Below are 8,146 nucleotides of genomic sequence, written 5' to 3'. Positions count from 1 at the left end.
GAGAGGGAGAGGAAGAGAGAAAGAGAGAGAAGGAGAGCTTCTCACTGCCACCACCGCCGCTATCGCCATTTGCAAAGAAAAGAAGGAAGTGCACAAAGGAAGAAGAGGGGCCATCGCGAAAGAGGAGACAAAGAATCCATCCTTGGGCGTTTGTGGTGAGTACATTGCTCCCTCTTGGTTTGTTCTTGTTCTTTCTTCTTTTCTTTTGTTTTTTTTGTTGAGAATGAGGTGCATTGAGCGAGAAAGAGAGAAAATGAGAGAGGGAGAAGAAGAAAGGAAAATGAAGAGAGAAAGAGAGAGAGAGAGGGAGGGAGAGAGGAGAATGAGTGAGAAAACATGAGAGGGTGGAGAGAAACAAAGAGAGGGGTTATCACAAAGAGAAGATGAAAAAACCATTCTCCTCTTGGTTTGTTTTTGTTCTTTTTTTCTTGAGAATGAGGTGTATTGAGGGAGAAAGAGAGGAAATGAGAGAGGGAGAAGAAGAAATGAAAAGGAAGAGAAAATGAGAGAGAAAGAGAGAGAATAAACATGAAAGATAACAAAGAAAGAGAGAAAGAGAGAGAGAGGGAGGGAGGGAGAGAGGAGAATGAGTGAGAAAACACGAGGGGGTGGAGAGAAACAAAAAGAGGGTTTGCCGTGAAGAGAAAGGATAAACATGAAATATAAGCAATAAATGGGGAAAGAGAGAGAGAGACAGGGAGGGTGAGAGGAGAATGAGTGAGAAAACACGAGGGGGTGGAGAGAAACAAAGAGAGAGGTAACAAAGAACGAGAGAGAGAGAAAGAAAGGGAAGGTGGAGAGAATATAAAACAAAGAGCTCAAAGAAAGGTGCAAAGAAAGGGGGAGAAAACTAAGACTTAAGTTGCTGTTAATTTTGTTGAGTTATAAGAGAAGAAATCCCTTCTCAAACAAATTAAGAAAAAAAGAGAGAATGAGAACAAAAACCAATTGTTTGTTGTAATGTAGACAAAATGGAAAATGATGATATCCGTGATGTTCAAGATCATGAGGCGTATCTTAATAAGCGTGTCCCGTGTCCTTGCTCTCAATGCAAGCTGACAATAAGATGAAAGCATCGCTTGTCTATAGAATATGTAGTATAACGCTTTGGCGAGTTTCAATCGGAGATAATTGATCAGGCGATCTTAGAATTTTGAGTAAACGGTAAGAAAAATGTGTATCAATCATGCCTTATATTCACAAACTAATTGAATATCATATACAAAAACATTAGATGTGGTTGTAAAATTTATATAGGTAGGTGATGTCTCATCCCAAGGAGGAATGCACCTATTATGGCTAGTTAGAAGAGTTTGTGGGTATGCGATGGATGGAGTGCCTAAGCCAATCAACCACTTGGAAGGCACGACCAAGTCTATACCATCAATACTAGAGGACACATGTAGCCTTTCAAACTTTCCTACAACCTTGGAGCTTGAGATGGAGGCAATGATTGATGCATTGATACCCATGGATGTCGAGACATCTGAATCGCTGAGAGAGGAAGCATCTATACCATTATATGATGGGTGCCAAGTATCTCGCCTAAAGATGCTGCTTGCACTCTTAAGTGTGTGTTCTGAAAGGATGCCGATAATTTTTTATGTGTTGCCCAACACTAAGAATGCAGGCACAGAATCACTGTTTGGATGAACTTTCAAGAAGCAAGCTCGTTGCAATGTCAACTACGAGTCGTAGCGCATCCACCTCACCATGGATAACGTCCGCATAGTTATAGCTTTCAGCAAGGGCGGTATGACCCTTTCCAAGTTCACAATGCCATTGGTAGAGAAACCCACCGCCAAGGCTAAGGAGGGGGGTCATGACTCATCACAACCCACCTAGTCTCAGGGCTAGCAACCCACTAGAACCCACATTGAAGCCCATGAAACCTGGTTTAAATGGGTACCTAAACAGGGAGTGCCACCTAGGAATAGAAACCCACGGTCTTGTAAAGCTCATCATCTGCACCCAAAATCTAGGAAGCCAAGGCTTTGCCATAAACATCTAAGCACGGTTTGCAATGGGTCCCCAAGACCTTATTGCAATAACAAGGCCATTATGCAGGTAACACATGGATTTGGCTAGCTAAAGCCAAAATGACTAAGGTCCCTACTCAGATGCCACCCTCAAACTTGACCACACAAACATCATGCCAGAGACACTCACAACACAAGAGAATCAGGCTTCTAAGTCCGTAGAACCTCCAAAGTCTAGCTCAATAGGACACAAACCAATCTATTGCCCAAAATCACAGCTTGCCACTAGCAAAATTCCCAGCTCTAGCGCTAATGATATCTCACATCTCGAAGGCATCTAGTGGCATGCCAACCACAACTCCCACTAAGCCCATCAAAAGTGAGGCCAAGCTCCAACCTAAAGAACAACCCAAACTACGACTATTGGCTATTGAAATCTCTAGTTGTGTTAAGCCTCAACCCCCCACTGGCCTTCGACCCTCTTATGAGCGACAATCAATCTTAACCTTGGCCGCAAACTTAGCTGAAAATATGGGAAACGACTTGGTTGCTTGCCCCTTCGACGCTTGGATGCTACTTTCATGACCCTGGCTAAAAGCTACGAACAACTACACTTAGGCCTCTTGGACGAACCTATAGCAACGAAAGTACGAACACTCCCGTGCTCTTGGGAAGAGTCAGAATTTGTATTCATCAAGGCTTCTGAAGTAGCTCAAGAATTAATTACAAATGAGATATCCCACGAACAAGCCATCAAGCATCGTCTCATTACATCATATAACAAGAATACAACCCTGGTCACAAATCAAGAAATCACGGAGTTGGAACAACTTGTTGACCATAACTCCTCCTTCTTACAGAAATGGTATGCTCTACGATTGCAATGGGAGCAAGTGGGATACCAAATAATGACCAATGCTGAACAACAATGTGTAATTAAGGCATTTGAATATGACCCAACCTATGTTGCTTCAACTTCTTATAGGGTGTTGTCTTCTATTCGTAACTGACCCCTAGAAGAGCACATTGAGGGACATTTGTTTTTAGATCACATCATCATAGAGAGGAGTTGCATGTCGCTAGTCGAATGGACTCTAATAACTTCTTGCTTGATGTCCTCACTTATATTACGCATGTAGACATTCACCCTTTTGACATGGACATCTATGCTAATCTTGAGTATAATTCAAATTTCTATGCCTGGCTCATGCAAAGGTAACACTCTCACATTAGGTGCTGAATGGCCTTCATCCTCTAACCCTTTAATTCTAGGAAGGATTCTTCTCAATTCAAAGAGGGGGAGGTACGGTAAAACAAACCAAAACACATAACAAGAACCATAAAGGAAAATAACACATGCAGGACATGAGGGACCTCAAAGGTAGGATGAAGTAACTTGTGACTGAGGAATTGACAATAAAACTTGAAAGCAATGGACTTAGATTGTTGAAGGAAAAAGTTTAATCATGTACTAAACAGGTTTATCTACCTAGCATGAAGTCTTGTCTTTTGGTAAAGCTAGGTGGAAAAGCACTAATGGCAAACCATGGCTTATGATAGGAGCTGAAGATGTCGCATCAGGACCGAGTCCATCGCCTACCTTTCATGGAAGAGGAAAGAGCAAAGTACGGCCTATCCCTTGAAAAGCGGGCGCACATCCAGCTCAGGTTTAGGAGCATCCAAAATATCGAAGGAGTGGTGACGAGCGAAGAAGCTATCAGGAGGATTGTGGATTAGTGCAACCTCACCACATATATTGAAAAGTTCAGATAAGAGCCTAAACACACGAGGTGTGTGGAATTCTTGAGGACGTATGACCCTCACAAGGAGAGTGGGACAATGTCCTTGGTGAGCAGGGAAGGAACTAAGCAGGTGCAGGTCTTACTTAGCAAGACCCTAGTGGAAAAGGCACTGGGATTGGAACCAAAGGTGGAGAAGAGGCATAAAAGAGACGTCTATGCCATGCTGGGGATAAAGAAGGAAAGTATCTTGACAAATGATGGCATAAGCATCTAGGACATCCCCGACATGGATATTAGATTGCAAGCAAAGGTGATCCACACCCTCTTCTCCAGCCTAAGGTACAATTCCCTCATGCATAGAATTAGTGTGCCCGTGTTGGAGAACATGGTGGCTCATTCGTTGCATGAAGTGGATTGGAATGGCTATGTTAAGAAAACCATAAACCAATCAGCCAAGATGCTTGGCCTCGGCGGGTGGAGAATCCCCAGTATCAAAGTGAATTGACAGGAATAAGCCCTCAACCAACAAGGCCATATTCATAGGATATGAAGGAGTCTTGACAGCCCTTATCCAAGAGGCTATAAAAGAGGCACAAGACGGAGAAGAGGGATAAGATGAAACACCTGAGAAGTCACCTAGAAGAAGTAGGAGGAAGAGATAAAGAAAAAAGAAGAAGCACACATACTTAAAGCCAAAACTGAGTCAAAAAGAGCTGTGGAACAAGAAGAGGAGTTGAGAAGGAAAGAGAGGAGGACTTGGCACAAGTTGTACACATGTCCATTGAACAACAGTGCAGGCAGGAGGAACTAATAGCAATGAGCCCGCCTAGGTAGACAGGCCGCCAGGAACCAATGCCCAAGCAGCAGAAGACTTACCTCCACCCGTCCCTGAAGGAAAGGGCAAAACCACACTCTACCCGACCACGCCTACCCTCTTGCCCACTACCCCAATGTTTGCATCAATGCTAGGCACCCCATCCACAGTGGACGCTAGCAACCTCATGGCATGGGTGTAGTTCTTAGTCAATAAAGCACATACCCCAATGCCCACCTCTAGTGTGGGAGCCCCAACCACAGGAGTGAAAAGATCGGATGTTGCAGACGCTGGGTCTCAACAGGGACCCAAGCAACCAAATGCATATGCTATCACCTTGGAGCTGCAGGCCGCAAACCAGGATGAGCATGTCAGGGAGCTCTACGCTTAGTTGAAAAGGGCAAAGGAGGAGAAGAGAGCGGCAGTGGTGACGTTGGAAACGAAAAGGGAAATGACAAATTCCTCCCAACTAGAAAAGACCCACAAAGTGGCCTTGCAACACAAAGAAATCCAAGCCCTGAAAGTAGAGCTAAGGGCCAAGGAAGACGACAAAGAAGAGTGGTGAAAAAGACTGGAGGAAGAGAACCAGGAGTTGGTCACAATGCAAAGCTAATACAAGCTCTTGGTTCTACAACAAATGGAGCTCGAAGCATAGGTGAAAAACCTTCAAGAGGGAATGAAAGAGCTCACCATGTTGAAGGTAGAGAGAGCACAAGAGCAGGAAGAATGGAAAAAAGAGAGGGAAGTAGAACGTGGAATGCAATGACAAGGGGAAGAATGAGCAACACTAGAGGAGAAGATCATGCACCTAACAAAAGAAAAAGAGGATCTTGTACAAAAATGGAAAAGGTAGGAGCCAGTGATAGTGGCATTGTCACAAAGGCAAAGCAAGTGATGATACCAAAAGAAGCATAAAAACAAGGCACAAAAGAATCCAAGCATGCATCATATTTTTATTTTTTGTCAAGAGAATACTACAACATTGTTGCAAACTCACTAAAATACACACTTACATGAGGGGGCCACATCCATATCCACATCCACATCCACATCCACATCCACATCCATAATAAATAAATGGTATACACAAAAGTGTTACGTGCATGCATTGGTGAAGGGTAGGAATACTCAAAATTAAAGGCCAAAGGTCTTATGATATCAAATGTATCAAAGTGTCAAAGAAATAATAAAAATACGAAGGGGTGTGCTTTTTGGGGAAGAGGTGGGGTGGAGTGCACGAGTGGTTATGTGCCTCTTTTCCTTCCCTCTCTTGTCCAATCGTACATTCTCTTTTTGGTGGTGCAAAAAGTTGTTCTCTCTCCTCTCTCCTCTGTCTTTTGTGCAGAAATTCTTCTTTTCCCTTTTGTTCTTGTATAATGGTTGAAGCTATGGATGAAGATGATGAAGATAACGAATCAGTTCATTATTAAGTGGAAGATTTATGGTTTCTTTTCAGTTTTGAGATTAATGGCTCAGCCATGTGCATAGATTTTGCATGCTTCTACCTTGGTTTCATGTTCATTTCCTGCCGTGGGAGGGTTGCTGTCAGCAAGGGCCTAGAAGAAATGAGAAAGAAGGCAAGGGAATGAGAAGTCAAGAGCGAGAAGCAAGTGAAGGATCTAGCAAGCTGCTTGGCCTTGGCAAAGGGAGGTTGGATATTAGTAGAAGGTAGGGAAGGCACCGCTCAAGCTAGTCTCGAAATCCAACAATGTGCCTTCCTCAGCACAATCTTAGACATCACACTTTTTGAAGAGGAGGAGGGAGTTGATGTGCTTGAAAGGAAACTAGAAATAGCTCGGAAGTCTATCAAAAAAGGGTTGTGCTCCCAGGTCCAAGATGCAAGCCTCGACTTGATTAGTCAAGATTAGCAAGAGAAATGGTTAGGAGTAGGCTTGACACTAGAGGAGATCGATACCTTGGAACTTCAAGGATGACAACCCCAGGAGGTAGGGGTAGGGTTAACCTGTTAAGGAAAGCAACAAGATGAGGAGTGGATCCCACCAACCCCCTTACTACAACCAGAGCCCCCTCAAGAACAAGATGCCACAACAGAAAGGAAGGTAGAAGCAAAAAAGAAGAGGGCCAAAATGTTAGATCAAGTATGCAAAAGAGCTCAAGCATAACCACTTGCAATTCCATAGCCGCCCATCCCACTAGAAAGGGACTGCTTACCCATGAACTTGAATACAAAGCTGTCAGCGTGGGAGCAGTGGAAAAATCGTCGCCAACCCTTCGACTTCACCTTCTGATATCTAGTGGGTTTGAGAAAAGTACTATCAATCGACACAGTAACAAAGGTAATTACCATGGGAAGAAGGCTTGGTGAAAGATGGCTCATTGAAAGAGAGAAAAATCCAACAGCTTGGGGGAAAGAGTCTCGAGATTACTGGGAAAACAAGGTTGAGGAGGTACCTCGCACGGTGAAAGGCCATGAATCCCAACCTAAATGGAGAAGAAGAGTCTGGAATGGCAACATGGATGTGTGGATGTCGTTTTGTGGCTCCCTGCCCTTTGAATGCAACAACCCAACCTATCTACCATATCCTCGAATGGTGGGAGTAGATTTTGACCCAAACATCCATGGCCGATATGACTTCTCGAGAATCTAGAATGTCAATGCCACAAAACCAAAGGAGGCGCTCGCCTTCTCAGAACAAGATCTATGGAACTCCATGGCCCATTTCCTTATGGAATTATCCTCTTGCCCAGACCCCGCCTTTGTAACAACATGCGACTATAATAGATTGCTTAGGACTCTCCTCAGGCAACCCCCCACACTGGCAGAATACCATCTTCCACCGCTCTTTTTTGACATTAATGTAGGAATAGATGGGTGCGCCATGACTCGGCTAATGCTACACGATACTTTACTCCCATCCTTTTGCATGGCCCTTCTTGAGGACATGAACGACAGCCAATTTACCAAATGTAGCCATCCATTCTTGTGCACCACACCTCTCCACGTTAGAATAGGCCAAAAAAGGTATATGCTAAGCAGGCACTTCCTTAACAAGTCACTAAAGCCCCCAATTTCCCCATCCCACACCCAAAAATTCAGAAAATGAATATGTCATCTTGTATTACTTCTCCAAATTCAAGAAACTGTTTATTCAAAAAAAAAAAACTCAAGCTGCACATCGATCTCTGTCACTGCACTTAGGGGTTCTCAAGTTAGGTGTGCCCTGTGGCCCCGGTTGATCGGGCTCTGTTCCTAACCCCCTAGCCTCATTTTGATCCCACACTTCCTGCTTAAGGCACATCAAGGGTATGACACACCTAGGGAGATAACCCTCATGTGTGGTTAGACATGTCACCCTAAGCTCCATCCCACTAGCATGTACACATGCATCACATGACAATGGTGCACACCCACACATAATGCACCTTTCTTTTCTTCCCAGGTACAACCAAAGGTCCCACCATCGGCTTTAGCGACCCCATCATCCATGTAATGTTATGAATCACCCTACCATGCCGGCTTGCCAAACCAAGGGCGAATGCAATAATCCCAATCAAAAAGTGAATGAAGAAGCTCATTTCGAACAATGCATACGAGGGTCACCGCAGAGGGCTAAGCGACAAATCCATCCAACATAATATTCAATTTCAAC

Source organism: Lygodium microphyllum, chromosome 26 (assembly GCF_053477565.2).
Source record: "Lygodium microphyllum isolate KBCC chromosome 26, Lygodium_microphyllum_v1.1.10, whole genome shotgun sequence".
NCBI classification, from domain to species: Eukaryota; Viridiplantae; Streptophyta; class Polypodiopsida; order Schizaeales; family Lygodiaceae; genus Lygodium; species Lygodium microphyllum.
The sequence above is the reverse complement of the archived record's forward strand: the minus strand, read 5'-3'. Positions refer to the sequence as shown.